We start from the raw sequence: 17,892 nt of genomic DNA, 5'->3' as shown, positions 1-17,892 counted from the left end.
CGTATGCCAAGTTTCATGTGCTGTCGAACAGGTCTAGGGCCTCCAAAATGCAATTCAGGTTCAGGTTCAGGCCATTATTTAGAGGTGGAGAAGAAGAAAGAAAAAGTACAGAAGTTGACTCACATAAACAGACCACCACACACTCCTTCAGCCCTCTCCACTCAGACCTGATTTGATTTGAGAGACTGCTGTGTATCACTTCTCCATGTGAACTGCGTCCCTGTATTTTTCATTACTGTGACACAGTGGTTATTAGTTTTGTTAACTCCACTGAGTTCATTGCTCGACGTTCATTTAATCTCTCACTCAGGAAGGTGCACCCCGAGCCATTAATGGAATTAGATACCATGTGTGGAGAGGGGCAAAAAAAAAAAAGCCAGGCCTTACATATCATTTCAAACAAATGAGCCGCTTTGAAGTTCTGAATACATTAGGACTGTATCGCACATCGTGGGGCAGACGGAGTGTTCTCGGGCCACACGCTCTCAGATTTGAATAGCTTTAATGTATGCCGACACATCACAGCAAGATATGAGAATGTAAGATGATTTCCTTCCACTTGCATACTTACAGGGAAGCATTCAGGATTTTCAACATCATCTCCATATAACAGTTGCTGGGTTAGAGATCCATTAGCAGCCGTCACACTGAGCAGCTGTGTGTGTGTCCCTGCTTTCAGTGTGCTGGAAAGTCAACCATTTACATACACAATCTCAGAACAAACATTTATTGTTGCTTTTCAGTATCTCTAAGGTCTTAATTGGTATTATTGGTAACACCTGTGTTTTACATTATTTTATTTCAATATGGTCACCATGAACAAGGTTTGTAGCCTCATTTTAGGTTGTGATTTTCCAAAGATTATGAAGGATATGTTGGAATTTTAAGTTAATATGAGGTTTCAGCAATCTGTGCTAGCGCCTTTCCACTATTTTGTCCCAGCAGCAAACCTACCTGAGGATGCAGAGGTGGGACCAGTTCCTTGTTTTTCAAGTCTTAAGTAAGTCTCAAATGTTTGTACTTAAGACCCAAGTCAAGACTGACAGTTTATTGAGTAAAGTCCTAAACTTCAAGTTTCGAGTCCTAAAAAAGTCACAATGCGCTGCTCACAACAATGCTATTTTAACAACAGATCCTCAACTTGTTGTTTTTTGTGAAACCTCTTCAAACAAAGTTGGAAGTTGTACTTTGCGACATTATTTTCAACCTGCACATTTTGCATACTGCAGTTATTTTTTGTTGACCACTGCAAAGTTTTTGTACATGACCAAAATTATATTTTTTTCCAAATGGAGCTCAGTAATATAATGTTAGTTCTACACAATTCTCTCCTGTAACTTGATTGGATGCTGTCAGATTGGTTCAAAGAACGTGGATCAGAGGAATTAAGTGTTGACTTGCTGAGAATGAATAGTGTTTATGTTAGCTGTTTCAAGAAATGAAGGGGCATGAATTGATTGGTACACACTTTTTATGGAACAGACTTTTTGATCTATGGGCTTGGGGGAAAGTATCAAGTATTTTCAAGTCTAAAGTTTTGAGTGAAGTCATGAGTTATTGGTATTTGAGGGTACTTTCACACCTAAAAGTCCAATGGACCAATATTTACATTTGGTCCAACTAGTTTTGGTTTCACAATGCATTTATTCTTCAAGACCAAAGAACTTTACATGTCATACCTCCGTCACCTACATCTGCTTCTGTCTGTATTTGACATTGATTAGTTTGTGGATGGTGTTCATCTGACACTGGCATGTCTACAATTCGGTCACCTGACTTCATTTGCTGTTTATGGAGAGAGATGAATGAATAGATTCAAACTGTTATCACCATAATATTAATGTTATTATTATGGCACTACTATCAGCAGTACCAAAGTGAAACAACAACTGAAAAGAGTGCAGTTTTTCCTAGTTGACTCTATAAAGTCTTCAGACCAGATGTCAGTAAGTCTCCTGTCCCCATGTGCTGTCCATCTGCCATTCACTTTGTTTTGGTGCATTGTTTTTCCTTCTTCTGGCTCTGATGATATCCTGTCATAATTTCCTGTAATTTGTCCAAAAGTCTGAACCGTCCAAAAAATGTTTTACACTAGAAACAAACCAAACCATGGTTCAGTTTAATCCAGACCAAGACGCCGTATTTTTGCTGGGTTTCGTATCTGTAATTTTGGTGCTTTCATGGTGACAGCCTTGCCTCCAGTTGTCTCTCTGTTTTGCTCCATTTCGTTCTCCTCCTGTGTCTCCGGTCTCTGTCGGTCTGTCTGTGTGTGTGCTGTGGATGTGGCTCTCCCCTCTCTCCTGGCAGCTGGGGCGCCCGATCGCCTGCTCTCCAGCCTGATTGCCTGCACACCTGACACTCATCAGCTCATCAGTCCAGCCATGTTTCAGCCCCGGTCTCTCAGCCACCCGCTGTTAGATCAGCGTTTCAGTCTGTTCAGTATTGCAACTAATGCTAGTTTGCCTGTGCTTTAGGATCTTCACTAACATTCCTGGCAGCTTGCCTGACTCTTCCACTCTCTGCCAGCCATGCACATGGCTTAGTGCTTCAAGCTCCTACCTTGCCTGCCACCGTGCCTCCATTCCCTGCTCAGCTCAGCGCAGCCATCTTCCATTCTTCCCTAACCTTCCACCATCTCCAGCCAGAGCCCTCCCTCCTCCTTTCATTCGTCATTCCTCACCTGTTGTGATATAGCCCAGCATTGGTCATCTACCTGCAGACTCTGTGCTCTGCATTTGACCCTTCGCTAAGCACCAGGCACAGCAACTGTCCAATCATGGCTTAGCAACCAGAACTAGGGCACTACAGGTCTGTATAGCTTTGCATTTCTCTCCATGCTGAAGCACTGTGTGGGATGCCCTGAGAAGAGCGATACTCAGTGTTTCATGAGTTTCTCAAAGACATGAAACATAAGACCACACATGCGGGGAAATGGATTGAACTCTTGTCTTCTTCTGCTCTAACATACATCATCTGCTCGACTAGCTGCAGTAATTTTGCTTTCAGCCAAACTTGTTTGATACCACTGCGTCTGCATTTGTTCTGTGGGAGGTTTGAGACGGAGGATGTGGGCTGATGCAGAATCAAAGTGGGCCAATGACATGCATTGCTCTCTGCCTTGCTGTTTCAGGTCTAAGCCAGGTTAGCTTAACTCTTATCTGGGCTCTCTTCTGCAATTGCGGTCCAGGTAGTCCAGCTGGGTGACTCGTCTCAAGGTCTGCTGCACTAATCCAGTCCCTGCACTTCCTTTTTCCACATTGATGAGTGTATTTCTGTCATCATCATGTAGATAAACCTGCTGTTGCTAGCTTTACCCTCAGTCTTTTAGCATTAATATTATATCCTATTTGCAGCTGCTAGGTAACTTTACATTTAGACTTTCACAGGGTTTTTGTTTTGAAACTTGTCAGATGGAAACATTGCATATGCACATGGCATAATTTTAGCCATCAAAATCCACAGTCGCCAGCTAGATATGACAATCTGCTTTTGTCTACTTTTCTAAGAATTCAAAGACCTTGTGTTTCAACAAATGCTCCAATTTCGATGCTAAATCTGCCACCGTTATCACTGTAAACTGCATAAATGCAGTGCGAGAATGGAAAGTTTGGCAGGTGTAGCAAAAGAAACTAAGGGGGGTGGCACATAGCATAACAGGTCTGGATCAAACCAAGTCCAAAGTTATAAAATTCCTGACTCGAGTCTGACTCAAGTCCAAGTCTTGTGCTGTCAAGACATATCCCTCCACTGTGAGCAGAGGAAAGAGATTAAATTTCACAGCCAAGACATTGTAACTTTCGAAAATATTCACTTGATTTGAACTCACACTGCTGAAACCTCATATTATCTTCTTATGGACTTTGAGTAATGAGTATTTTGTGCAAGTAGTGTATTAAGATCCAAACCTAATAATCCAAACCTTTAATCTTTTCGGATCATAGAGAAGATAGATCAGTGTTCCACGAGAAAAACACATTTCCTCTGTGTAACTGTCATGACTATGAGCTCCTCTCTCGTTTGAACTCGATTGTAAGCAGAAAATTGTCATTTTGAACAGCCAGTATTGGGTGTAGCTGTACATCTTTGCCTCTACAAATACAGTTAACATTCAAAATCGTCCAAACATCCACAACAATGACATGAAAGTTCCCTTTCAAGTATTCAAACTGACTCATATCCACAGGGTTTCCTCTCTGTATTCAACCCTCTAACTCTCTCTTCCCTCTGCCTCTCATCCCCTCTGTAGTAAATCTCTTTCTGCCTCACATGCTGCCTTCAAATTATGCTCCCCATCTGCTGATTCAGAATGCATAGGGACCAATCTCCATGTCAGCCTATGCATCCTGAGGTTATGAAATGACTCAACCCGCCTTTCCTCATTTCTAACCCTCTCTCTTTACTCACTGCCCCTCCATTTCCTTTTCCTTGTCCCACATCCCCTCATTTTCTCACGTTCCTCCTCTCCGCCCTCCATCATTCCTCCTCTCCTTCTTCCTCTTAATTACCAGCCTCCTCAGCGGTGAGTAATGAATACGTTGCTGCTGCTGCTGCTGCTGTGTTTCCTCTCCGCTGCATTACTGCTTGTCGTATGCCTCGCCCAGCCCTCGCAATCATCGCGACGGGGGAGGGAGGAAGTGATAGAGGGAGGGGAGAATGGCAGCAGTGTGAATCACTCCCCCCAGGAGTTTTATACCATCATTTTGGAAGCATCTGAGTCACTGAAGTTCAACTTCCATCTCTTTGACAAATTTAGCTACTTTATTTTCTTTGTATGAACACTTGGAGACTTTAAATTTTAGCAGAACTCGTTAGCAGAATGAAAGATGATGATTGGGTTGCATTAGAGGAAATGTAGGATCAAGTGATTTGAGCTTACCCCCTCAGGGAGTAAAAGCTACAAAAGTCTTCACCTCTGCTGCTCTGGTTTTAAAGTCTGTGGAAAGAAAATTCAGTTTTTCTTCTAAACACATCATAACATGTTAGGAAATAGTTGCTGAAAACATGACATGAAAACACTGAGAACTATATGATTTTTTGAGGTAGACCAGTGTTCTGTTGATTTATGCTACTTTGTCAAAAAATTGTCCATGATTTTGTGTGTCCAAGAATTTTTTGGGTGGACCTGAAACATGGCTTGATGACGTATTGAAGCCATGGTCCCCCAACTCTATATAAGTCCCACGAACGAAGAGGGGCAGCGTGCCCTGTCCACTCCAGTGCTCCATGTCACTTGTGATTTAATCTAAACTGGGTTGGAAAAATGGTAGACATGACCTTGTTAGTAAGCTATAGCTGATGACAACAACAACAACAACAAGTATGCTGCCCAAAACTATCTGGGTGGAATTTGCACTCAAGAACTTTAGTTGCCATTAATAGACTTCGACAGTAGTTGTATTATAGAACTAGACAGATTTTTTGCTGCTCAGCCCTGCTGCCCATTTTTCTCAGTGGCCACTTATGGTATTGCAGTGAAAAATTCCCCACTTGGCTCAAAAAGCAATTTTCCACATAGGACATCATTATAAAAGAGACATCTCTAAAACTGTTGACAGGACACCTCGAACTGCAGACAAGGTCAGTTATGACTGTATGACGGTGATAACAGGTTTTATATTTGTAAAATGAGTGAGAGGTACTTGGCGTGCAGTTAGAATATTTTCATGCAATGAATTAAAGATTTAACTCAACCAAACCAGAGTTGGTGGTTGTTGCACGAAGTGAGTTTTACATGTTTTTCTGTTGTGTTAGAATGTAAGGTGTTTTACAAGGAGTTAACAAGCCAATTAAACTCATCCTAGTTCTGTGAAAGAGAGAAACTTGAATTCATTCAAGAGTGTACAACTGTATTTTTATGTTAAAAAAGGAAAAAAGGGATGTGAGAGAATATTTAATTTATTGACACTTTCTGAGTTTGTTTATTGGATGTAGTGAACATAGGCAGCGTACTTAAAAAAGTGAATTTGCCCCTTGCACACATCTCCCAGCTGAGACTTGAGAGAACATGAGGAGGTGGGAGGGGGAACGGACATATCGCTAATTGATGTGCTGATGGTGGCCAGTCGGAAATTTTTAACACAACCCCACCTCAGTATCCTCAACAGGCTCTTGGTTCAACTCCTTGACCATATAAAACCAGTCCAGAGACCAGACATACTTAGTTAATATATAACACGCTGCTGAAACTACACTAACTGACGAAGAGAGTTTAACAACCACTTAGTCTGTTTAACGGTGCCAGCTTCGTTTCTTGACTTTTCCAGCTCTTAAATTCCTGTCTCACTAATTTCACTGTCTCCTTTTTTTTTTTTTTTTATCTTCCTCCTTTGTTCTCTTTCAGCCACAAATCCAAACAAAGTCTGACATTTTGAATTTTGAACATTTTTGAACATTTTGATTGTACTGATTTTCTAAATTAATGTGTGTTTACAATGGCTTTGAACACGGCTCGGCCAATCATGATCATAATACGGACTAGCGCTATCAGTTTTAGAAATGAAAATATAATGCAATGTAATTAGAAAGTGATATTTCTGCACCAGCAGAAAGGAGGAACCCACTGTTCCATTATGAAAAGGGGTCATGGAACTGCTGCGTTGCTAGTGGTCACATATCAGATAAAATGAAATTCTAATGTAATTTCTCCACATGCTGACCTTCAGCTCCACTGCTCATTCTTCCAGAAGGACATTCAGGGAGAGGACAGTGGTTGTGGCTATAAATGAACTGACTGTAATCTCTCTCATTTGACTGTCACTGAAAGGGATTACTGTATATGCAGGGTTCTGTAATGGACCTTAATTTGTCTGCGATAGAGAACACAATACTGATATCAGTGCAAAATGTGGGCAGCTGCTGCTTAAATGACAGACGAGTGGGTTTGTGATTGAATAGCAATCAATTTGCATTCATTTATCAACTCAGAAGATCTGGGTGGGAAGCAAATCACAATCACTCAATTAGCAGAGAATAAGATCTGCAGTTCGCTGTACATTTTTGTGATACTGATGCAAAACCATGCTAACAACTTTCCCTCAAACCTAATTTAAAGCAAATTCTTCTTTTTTTTTATCGATATAGCTTTTGGTAATCTGAGTATTTAGCTAATTAGTGTCTAATGAGGAGCTAATTTGCTGCCTGTAGTTTATGGGGTTATTAGATTAGGGATTACGTTTCATCAGTTTAATTAGTTCTACCCACCACTGCTTTTATTACACCCATAGGACAAATACTGTATGGATGGCTCCATACCATTCTTTCATGTACGATACAGATATCAACATGGCAGCCTTAAGTATCTGCCAAAAACAAAACCAATCCAATACCGTCTTTTTCTCTGTCTTGAAGAATAAAGTTAACAGTATGTATAAGTAATACTATAACAGTATTATATTACTGAGTAATGCATTACTGCCCAACTCTGGCCTCTGATTGGCTTTCCTTATTCTACAAAGCTCAGCAGTAAGTATTGCTCAGCTGCTGTAGCTGTACCACACCAACATGGCTTATCAAAAGCATTATTAGATAACCGCTAATAAATAAAACAATTTGCATAGGGGCAAGTGAACACTGACTTTGGCAAAGAGATTTCTGACCTACTAGTCCTGGCCAACTCTAACCAATCATTACTTGTTGTGCCTAATTCTAACCAACCCAACCAACAATGGCAACAAATATTAGCCAGTCAGAGGCGGAATAGAGTGGGTCATGCCTTTGCCTTCCAAGGAAAAGACATTGGCTTGCAGCACACTACCTAATTATGCACATCAGAGGGATTTAGAAGTGGGTATATGCAATGTTGCATATACTCCGTCAAACATCTTTAATGGAGTTACATTGGTACTACAGAGTACCAATTCCATTTTAAATCAATTAAAGCAAAATTTCAGTACTTGGGTGAGAGTATCTTGGAGTATAGAAAAAAAGAGAATGAGAGAGGGTGACATTTGAATGAGCAGCAGCTTGTTCAAGTAAGTCAGGCCAATGGCAAGCCGAAAGCCGCCTCAAGTGTGGTTAACCTTTTCAATACTCAATGCAGAAAACATGTGCCACTGTCTACATAATGTAACCAAACACAGAACACAGTGTCACTAAATCAATAGTGCATAGTTTTCATAGCCTGAAAGCTAAATCCCCCACAGCAGCTGCAGCTAACGTTAGCACGCCTGAAGCCAGCGCCTAAACTATGTAAAACTGCACAGATAACAAAGCTTGTGAGGCACTGACAACTTCGTCAACATCTTCAGGTGATTAATTAGCTTGTTGGATAAGTTGTCATTGGAGATAACTGGGTGTCTTTCACTGACTTGGCTGGCTTTAGCATCAGCCAACACTTTGTCTGAAATTCCTTACCAACATGATATTTATTACTCTACAACAGGGTATGAAGTTTATTGAGATGTCAGAAATGTTACTATAAAAAAGTATTACAGTATGCAAGCACAGTGGTGCTAATGATGACAACAACATAGCAGGAAGGATAACACGTGTGTTTCCTACATAAACAACAGTGTTTCCTTGGTGACAGGCTGCAGGTTGTAGGGATGGGAGGTTGTTTATGAGAGGGGGTGTGTGGTGTGGAAAATGCTTTGAAATTGAGAATTTTGGACTTAATTTTTTACATTAGAGATTACATTTTTGTCATTACCAAGAATAGAATGCCAAAAAAAGTCACTAGTACCGATTTCCAGGTACTGATATTGGTTCAAATGTGAATGGTACCCAACCCCAGGCATACCCTGCACTACACCACAAGCAGTGTCCATTTTATAGAGCAAGGCTACAGGACTATTTTTAGGAAGGTAGGTAAATCCCATGGCCCAGAGGTGGGAATATGCAGTACACCTGCATATATGCATAACTACACCTCTGAATGTAAAGTTACAAATCCACTGTGATTCCCTATAAGCCATTAAGTCTAAAGTTACAAGCATAATGAATGTAACCCAAAATTTTCACTCTAAACGTTGCCATCACACCAACTGTATCATTTGCTGTTGGTTCAAAGGTACATAATGTTTATTTCCCACATGTAACTTGTCACAGCAGGACACTGGGAAGATCCAAACTACACTTTTTAATCTTAGTATAGTCCTGTATGGAGTTCCCAACACAACCACCTAGTGATCAGAGTAGCTGAGACCCCCGACTGAGCCCTACACTTCTCTCTCTGCACGGCAGCATGTCCACAGGCACTGTCTGTCACCGCTGCACCCAGGAGAGACAGCTCCTAGTCAGGCTTTGAGCTCGGCAGGAGAGCCCCCAGATGGCCCTGGATGAAAGCGGGAGTCTCGCCGCTAAGATCAATCCCGTCGAGAAAAAGAGATAAAATGCAGGAGACACCGAGAGGAGGGAGAGAGGTTGAAAATAAAGAAAGGAGACGAAGAATAGGAAGAGGCATGGAGGCGAGAGGAGAGTGTGGCCCAGAGAACCCTTGGGAAATAGAGAGAAAGTGGAGGAAGAGCCGACTGAGCACAGAGAAACAAGCTTTGGGCAAACAGACACTGAGCCAGTTGTAGAGGCAAGAATTCAGGCTCAAACACAGAAGCACAGAAAAACAAAGCCCACAAGACCCTCGCCATCAACATGTGAGACACCCACTGAGGGAAAACATCTTTCTTCTCCAGAACAAGGAGCTTTCTTCTGCGTGTACGTCCTCTGGAAGGTACTGGATTGTGTTTGTGTGTGTAGGTTGTAAAGAGTGAGATGAATTAACGGTGTCTCCAGCGTTCTGTCTTCGTATCGATGTGTTTATCTGCTTCAGGTCAGAGCTGCATGCCGCCCCAGTGAACGGAGGTCGTGCTGAGTTCAACTCGATGTTTGTAGATGTTCAATCACGAAGCTCAAAGGGCCCATGCAGCCCACATCTGTGAGATTTGATGTTTGTTTGCATGGCGCTTTTTTGAACATAGGTAATTTCACAGACAAGCATGTCACCAGGTTCATACTTGAGAAGCTGGTGACAACCTTATGAATTAGACATTTGCAGGATCTGGGAACCTTCTAAATAACTTGCACTGAAACTTTACATAAACAGAAACACTGACTTAAAGGTCATGTAAAGGAAAAAGGGGAGTTGTTCTTCTAAACACATTGTACATGTTAGAAAACAGTTGCTGAAAATGTGAAAAGACTGAGAACTATGTAGTACTGAATTGTGGAGTTAGACCATTAAACTGTTCATGATTTCTGTGTTCAGGATTTTTTGGGCGGACCTGAAACATGGCTCAGTCATGTGCCAGAGCCATGGTCCCCCAACAATATATGAGCCCCACAAACTGACAGTGCTGCCCCCTCACCTTCGGCAACTCTCAAGTCCAAATCAGCCCAACAGTTCACTTCAGCTCACTTCAGTTCCAACAACCCGACACAGAATATAAATAAACACCATCCTGTCACCATCCTCTGGCTCTGGTGGCTCAAACACATCTGTACGTGTCCAATAGACAAAGCGTCCATGTTTCAGGTTATTTTTAGGTTGAAGTGGTGTTTGACACTGAGACAGTGGAGAGGACATGCCCCCAGTGTTTAAGAGCAAAAAAAACTGCTATTTTTTCATGATTTTAAGACCAATTTTATATACTTAGTGATTTTTTTTTAACATTCAAATTTTCCAAGGTGGCTAATAACACGTTTCTGTGATGTGACAAACTCAGAACACACATTTATTGTTGCTTTACATCATATTTAAGGACAGCAGTATGGTTCTTTAGAGATTCAGGCAAGGGAGGGTCAAGAGAGTTTAACCAAATTATGTTGAATATCCTGTGTCCTCGTCTTGGGAGTTGATTTTTAGCTAATCGACTAATCCGCCATTTCTCTTATGGCACAGTCCCACATATGCATTGCCTACATAGTCCCACATGTGGAAATGCAGTAGAGTGGTTATTGCCTGCTGAGGCGACATACCTCTTTGCTGTTGGTTGAGGCTACAACTTTGCAATCAAAGCTAAACTTCACGCAAAGTTAGTTAGTGAGTTAGCCAGCCAGCAGTCAGTGATGTAGTGGATGGAAAGGTAAGGATGAAGCCCTTTTCCACCAAACTGGCTCTGGTACTTGAATCAGTTCTGCTCAAGATTCTTGGAACCCTGGTGCTATCTAGTGAACCAACCTGCATTTCTGCCAGTTTGTCATCAACAGGAGACGTTGAACAATCCACAAGAACCTGTAAAACGTGACATGTCCACTTTGGTTCCCATGGAAAATTGTTTGCCTCCAGCTGGGGACTAACTTTTTAGGGCTTAAGGGAAATTCTCAGAACAGTTCAAATTTGAAAATGATTTTGAGACATAATTTTATATGTATATATTTATATTTAGCCATTTTTTTAATTATTCAGATTTGGCTGGGTGGTAAACAGTGGTGGAAAGACTACTGTAAAGCTATACAAAGTATTCACCTCAAAAACTACTATTAGTTACTTTTTAACCATTTACTCCGCGAACAAGCGATTAATCATTGATAGAGATACAAAACACACATTCTTTCTCATTTTAAGCTTACATTAAAATACATATTTTATTGGTTAAATCTTTACCGTGATCAATCAGTTTATCAGTTAATGACAATGATTAATGATAATCATTAATCATTAACGTCTTTACTCTCATTTGTATCATTTGTATTTGCTTTTCATTGGTCAATTTGTGATCAAATCTCTTTGGCTGGTAAATAAAATGCAGATGAAAGGTTTGGATATTGATTCAAACTCAGTACTCAACTATGATTTTAAAAATAAGTAGATTACATAGTGTAATTAATACTTAGGTACCCCCCAAAAACCACTTAATTACAGTAATTTGAGTATTTGTAATTAGTTACTTCCACCCCTGGTGGTTAATAACACAGGTTTGTGTGGTGTGACAAACTCAAAACACACTTCGTGCTGCTTTACATTATTTTTAATGACTAAAAGCAGAAATTGTAGCCTACATAACTGATTTGATCATAATATTTTCATTGATTCATATGTTCAGGATTCGGGACGATACATATGAGATAAATATGTGAAATATATATGATATTCCTTTCAGGTTGCCTGGCAGACATCTGCACTCTCGTAGTTTGAACTACTTTCTAAGAAAGAAGAGGAAATAGTCCCGAATGCGTTGTAGTCTCTATGAATACTATACCCCCGCCAACCCAAACCCCATTCCAAAAATCTATTCTGGTATGTTGTTGCTATCGTTATGTTGACAGAGCAACATAAAAAAGGGGGAAAGGTGGCTTTGTGCAGAGAGGGTAGAACGATCCCCACCGGTTCCCACCTGTACTGTTCTCAGTGCCTCTGCAGTCGTTCCTCACATTTAACATGAGCAGAGAAATGCTTGTTTCTGAACTGTGAACTGAATTTCAAGCTGTAAACAGTGAGCTGGGGGAAAACTGGGGAATCTCTTTCACTTTAAATTACAGATTCAGTTACACTCAATAAAACCAAATCAGTTACACTAAAACCAAAAACTCAAACTTTGGTCAAAGTAAGAGTCAATCATTTGAAGAAACAGTAAAGGCAGGTTAAAACCACAGATTTTTACAGTCCTGTTTCCAAGTGGTTCTGCTCACGTACATTTACTCGTCTCTAAAAGCTCCCCGGCTCCTCCAATCTACTCTGTGCCTGCTGTCTGACCCCTGCAGCCCTTCTGGCTCTGTGAGGATTGGATCTGTGAGAAGTCCCAGCTCTTGATCAGCAGAGCGAGATGCAGAGAAAATGAACAAGTGTCGGCCTGGTGAGACGGCAAGCCCGACTGCTCCGGACCTGAGACACGAGACACCTTCTGTCTGTGAGCTCAGCAGCTGGACCTCTGTCAACCTGTGAGCAGGTGTCTGTTACTGTCTGTACCTGAAACCTCAGATACTCACTGTCTCTTTCTGTCCTGCTTTCATTGTCACATTTTGCACATATATATTTTCCAAATTAATTTTCACCTGTAACTTCTTTTTCAAACCTTTATGTAAGTTGTTTTTTGTTATTTACAAACACAATTATCATACTGAGGTTCATTTTTAAGGAGCACATGGTATTTACCACCACATTTAGACTGGATACAAAGATAAATTTAATCTCAGACTAGGTCTAATCAGAGTTTAGCAAAACTAAGTTTAAAATGAGTAAATCCAGCTCTGTTGCATAAATAAAAACTAATCCCTGTTTAAAAAATTCAACTTTATTGATGTAAAGTGAAATAAAATAGAGTTAAACCAATATGGAGATACTTATTTACCCAAATTAAAATAAATAAATACATAAAAAATACATTTTCATGTTGCTGGGACCTAGTAAAAGAGAGGGAAAACTGGACAACTTTGGTAGCGCTTCAATTTCCAGGTCCCATATTTTCCTGTAAATAGGTGATAATTATCAAGTAATATATTTGAAATTTCTCAGAAATAGAAGATTAAAAGGGGGATTCTCTGAATCTGGTGCCCTTTAAGTCCCCCAGACTTACTTCAAAGATTTTGAATTAATTGTTGGAGGCTACAAATACAAAATATAACTTGGTGTTTACATTATAATGCAAAACTTTTTTAATGGGTTTTCTAAGTTGTTGACAACCAGCATTACTGATAAACGAACAAATAAACATTTCAATTAATACCAAACTTTTCCAGCTAATATGATCATACATTTGTCTACTTTGAAAAAAAATTGTATTTTTTCTGAAAAATATATGAATTATGTATAAAATTACAATATTTTCACATGTCCCCCAATTTGTTTTCAAGCCCTTCACACCATAACTTTTACCCCCTATAAAAATAATGGATCACTCCTGTTTTTTATGAAGGCCAATATTAGATAAAGTTCTTGTGACTTGCTTTAGCAGTCAAATGGTGAGTATTTTAAACAAGGGACATTCATATATCTTTTCAATATCTTTAAATCCAAGATGTCTGTGATGGAGTTGAACTCAAAATGACTTGAAATAATGACTGGGGTGTCATGCCTGATGTGGGGAAATGTATTTTCTTAAAAGTTTAACAAGTCCAGTATCTGGGTTTTTCTGGAGTAAGTCAGCTGCAGTGTGCTGGGCTAAAACATTAAGAAACACTGGCTTGGTTCTTCAATAGTGGTGTAAAAGAAACTGCTGTGGATGCTGCGGCTTTTATTCACCACTAAATCACTGAAGACCTCTTCCTCTCTGCCATCACCATTTCTTTTCTCTTTCTGCTGCTCTCTCCTTCATCAGCGCACTAACCAAAGAGCAGCAGTACAGGTGACGTGGTCGGCTGCCTAATTAGACGGTTAGAGAGAAGAAGGGAGAAGGAGCTGTAATTTAACACAGACCTGATTTCATTATGGACCATCATTCCACTCTTCTCAGGCACGAGTGACCCACACCAAGTCTCCAGACACACCGACCAATCAGTAGCGAGCAACTTCTGTAAAAAAAACTATAGAGGGTTATCTGGGTGAGAGAAGACCTAAAGTGTATTAAAGGTTAAAAAAAATCTGGGTTGGGATCATGGCAGCTGTGTCAATAAATTTGGGCGAAGCTGGCTCGTTTCTTCATCTGCTAAACACAGATTATTATCCTGACCAAACCAGGCTGCATCAGTGAGTAACTTTCACACATTTTTCCTTGGTTAATGAGGTCCTTCCTAGGTGTGGCACTCTTTACAACCTACTGGTCTTGTAAAATGTGCTGCTTGCAGCTTTTACACAAGTTTCCATGCCACTGCAGCAGCTGAATCCTGCCTTGAGAAACCTTTTAACAATTGAGATGAAAAATGTTTCTGAGCAGATCAGATTTACAATAAAATATGGTTGAGGCAGCAAGCAGAGGAGTGACTGTCCTCTCTGCTGCTGCCTGTCATCCTGCCAGTCATCTGTAAAGCAAATTGAATTGTTGAAAAGTCTAGGAAAAGTGCTATAGAAAAGGTTTAACTTGGTCAGTTGGTTAGCTGGGTTAGGTTGGCTTGCTGGTTTGCTGGTGGGCTGGTTGGTTGGGTTGGGTTAGGTTAGGTTGGGTATGTTGGGGTGAACTTGGGTGGTTGGCTGGCTGGTGAGTAGGTTGGTCGGTCGGTTGGTTGGGTCAGTGTTGGATGAGGCTGGATGACCGGCTGGCTGGCTGACTGTTGGTTGGTTAGTTAGTTGGTTTGGTGGTTGGTTGGGTAAAGTTGGGTGGCTGGCTGGCGGGCTGGTTGCTGGCTGGTTGGTTGGTTGTGGTTTTGGTTGTTTAGTTGAAGGGCTAGTTGGTTGGGTTGCGTTAGGTTAGGTTGGGTGTGGTGTGGTGGGGTGGCTGGCTGATTCATTAATTGGTTGGTTGGTTGGTTGGTTGGGTCAAGGTTGGATGGGGTGGCTGGCTGGCTGGTTGCTTGCTTGTTTTCTTGGTTGCTTTGTTGGTTGGTTGGTCAACCTGAGCACTTCTCAGAAGAAAAAGCTCTACAAAAAACAACTAGCTGCTCAACAAGAAACAGCAGGCAAACACAGAGGTTAGTTGGTGACATTAACTGTAAATAGTGATGGAGGCTTTGTCTCCGCTTCCTCCCACTGCATAAAAATGAAGTTAAAATACCCTGGATATGAGTGCTGCCATCTTGCACTTGTGATGCCATTTGGAGCCAGAGTCTGTGCCATAGTAATTATAGTTGGAGCCACGTTTCTGTGTCATGTCAATCATGGCGTTAAACCCCCTTTTATTGCATCAAGTAACTGATTAAAACCAAACTGATAGGAAAAATGAACACTTGAACAAACTTCAGAGAGATAAGAACTATCTAAAATGACAGAAACCGTCTTTGGGAAACATTTATTTGATATTTACTCTGATATTTAACTTTGGCTCACATCCTATCTGCTAACATGGAGGAGGTAGGGTTTATGACCTATGCTGGAGCCAGACACCAGGTGGTGATCATGATGTTCAGGCTTCACTTTTGGAAGCTCTCATGTTGTCCATCTTTATCAGTCAGTGGTTGGTGAAGATAGTGGAGCATTCAGCAGCTAAAGAGGCAGATATTTTTTTTTTTCAGGAGTTAGATGAGACCAAAAACAGAGCTAAAAGGAGAGTGAATATTGGACTTACATTCATCAGGTGGTCACAAATACCACTCCAAATGTTAAAGGGAAAATTCACCACTTTTTATGTAGATGTCCAGCTCACATACTAATGGTTTGTCACTGCCTTTCTGCAATTCACAAAGACACAAATAAAACTCAAATAAACACTGGACTTTCACCTGGGAAACCAGGATTCATGTCCCACCTGCAACCAAAAGTTATAGTTATCTAAAATTTTAAGTTAAGTCATGTGACATATTTGACATGATATACTTATTTTAACCCACACCATGACCTTTTCCTAAACCTAACCAAATAATTATAGTGCCTAAATCTCACTAACACAGTGTTAACCATGTGTTTAAAATGGCTGTCTGGGCACGTCAGCTACAACTGCAGAAGGGTACCATCTGCTTTAGTATCAGACACTGAGGGGTGGTGACGTATCATCGTGATGTGATGAGTTAGGATGAGAATAGCTTGTCAAGTCATTGTTGATGGTACGTGTACTCAACTGAGGCAATAAATTCCTTAGTACTGCTATACTGACCAATAAAGCTCAGTTCTATTGCCTGCAGAGCCATGCTGGCAGTACCTACATGTACCAGGATGCATTGGGCACAAGTTTCCGACACCCACACCCATGTTACTGAGTGTGAGCATCACTACCATAGCCTATAGCTATTACTTTGATGGACACATGATAGTGTTAGGTGACAAAATTCCTTATCTAGAACGCTCCCTAGCTAGACGGAGGAAGACTAGAAATAAAAGCTGAAATGTACTGTAGTTCTTTCTTAAAATCAGTGACATCACTCTGACATCACTGGATACAGGAGGAACAACAGATTTTGCAGCAGGAGAACTTAGCTTTCTCAATAAGCAGCACCTTTATGGACAGTTGGCCAATTACATATCATATACTTTATTTAGATACTGTTGTCTATTTTTCATTTAGCCCCAAAATAAAGACCAGTTCCAAGCACAAATTACTAGAGCCCAAGGACTTCACATTGCTTTCTACATCTGAGAAAAAGAAAAAAAGTGTTCAATCTACAGCTATTGTGGAGAAAATCTTTAGTATTTTACTGGGTAAATAAGTGTGTAAACCTCTAAATAAAGGAGCTACAAAAACTGATATGATGAACAAGAGGTCAGTTTGTGAAAGCATGGGAAGTTTACAAAAGACTGGACTGTTTTCATTCACATCCCGATTTAGCTATTCAATGAATTCAAAACTCATTTCAGAGCAACATCTCAACAAAAATGTCACTTTAAATGATTATATGAACATGTGACTATAAACCTTAACATCTGCTTTGATTCTGTCTGTATGTGCACTGTATATACCAGGCAGCAGAATGTCACCTGTTCATATATACTGATTCTTAGGCCTGTTTGCACACAGTCACACAGTATTTACATTATTCATCTGCTTATATCTTAAAATAACAGTGGAAAACAACCACCCATAGCCCTGGTCTCAATAAACACAATGCTGGTGCTGCTGCAGTCCTTCTGGCAACAAACACAAACACAGTGACTCCACAGCTTGTACAGACAGGAGGATATCTGCTTTATCACAGAGGTTTACGCCGTCCCTCCTGACACACATACAGAGAGAGACACCCTGTATGGTCAGGAGCTTCTTTCAAGGTGTTAAAACATCCCAGTTCCCCAACCAGGTGTCTTGGTGTTACGTGATGTTATATTACACCTACACTGGCTGTAAAAACTGTCAAATTAAGGGAACAGCTTGACATTTAGGGGGGGAAAATATAATTTGCTTTCTTTTGGAGTGAGATGTTCAGATCTTGTCAATGTGTTCTTTAGCACCTAGATTCTCAAACTGTGGTACGTGTACCAATGGTGGTACACAAACACCTAGTGAT

Source organism: Lutjanus erythropterus, chromosome 22 (assembly GCF_056507025.1).
Source record: "Lutjanus erythropterus isolate fLutEry1 chromosome 22, fLutEry1.hap2, whole genome shotgun sequence".
Lineage (NCBI taxonomy): Eukaryota > Metazoa > Chordata > Actinopteri > Lutjaniformes > Lutjanidae > Lutjanus > Lutjanus erythropterus.
This window is presented reverse-complemented; position numbering follows the sequence as displayed.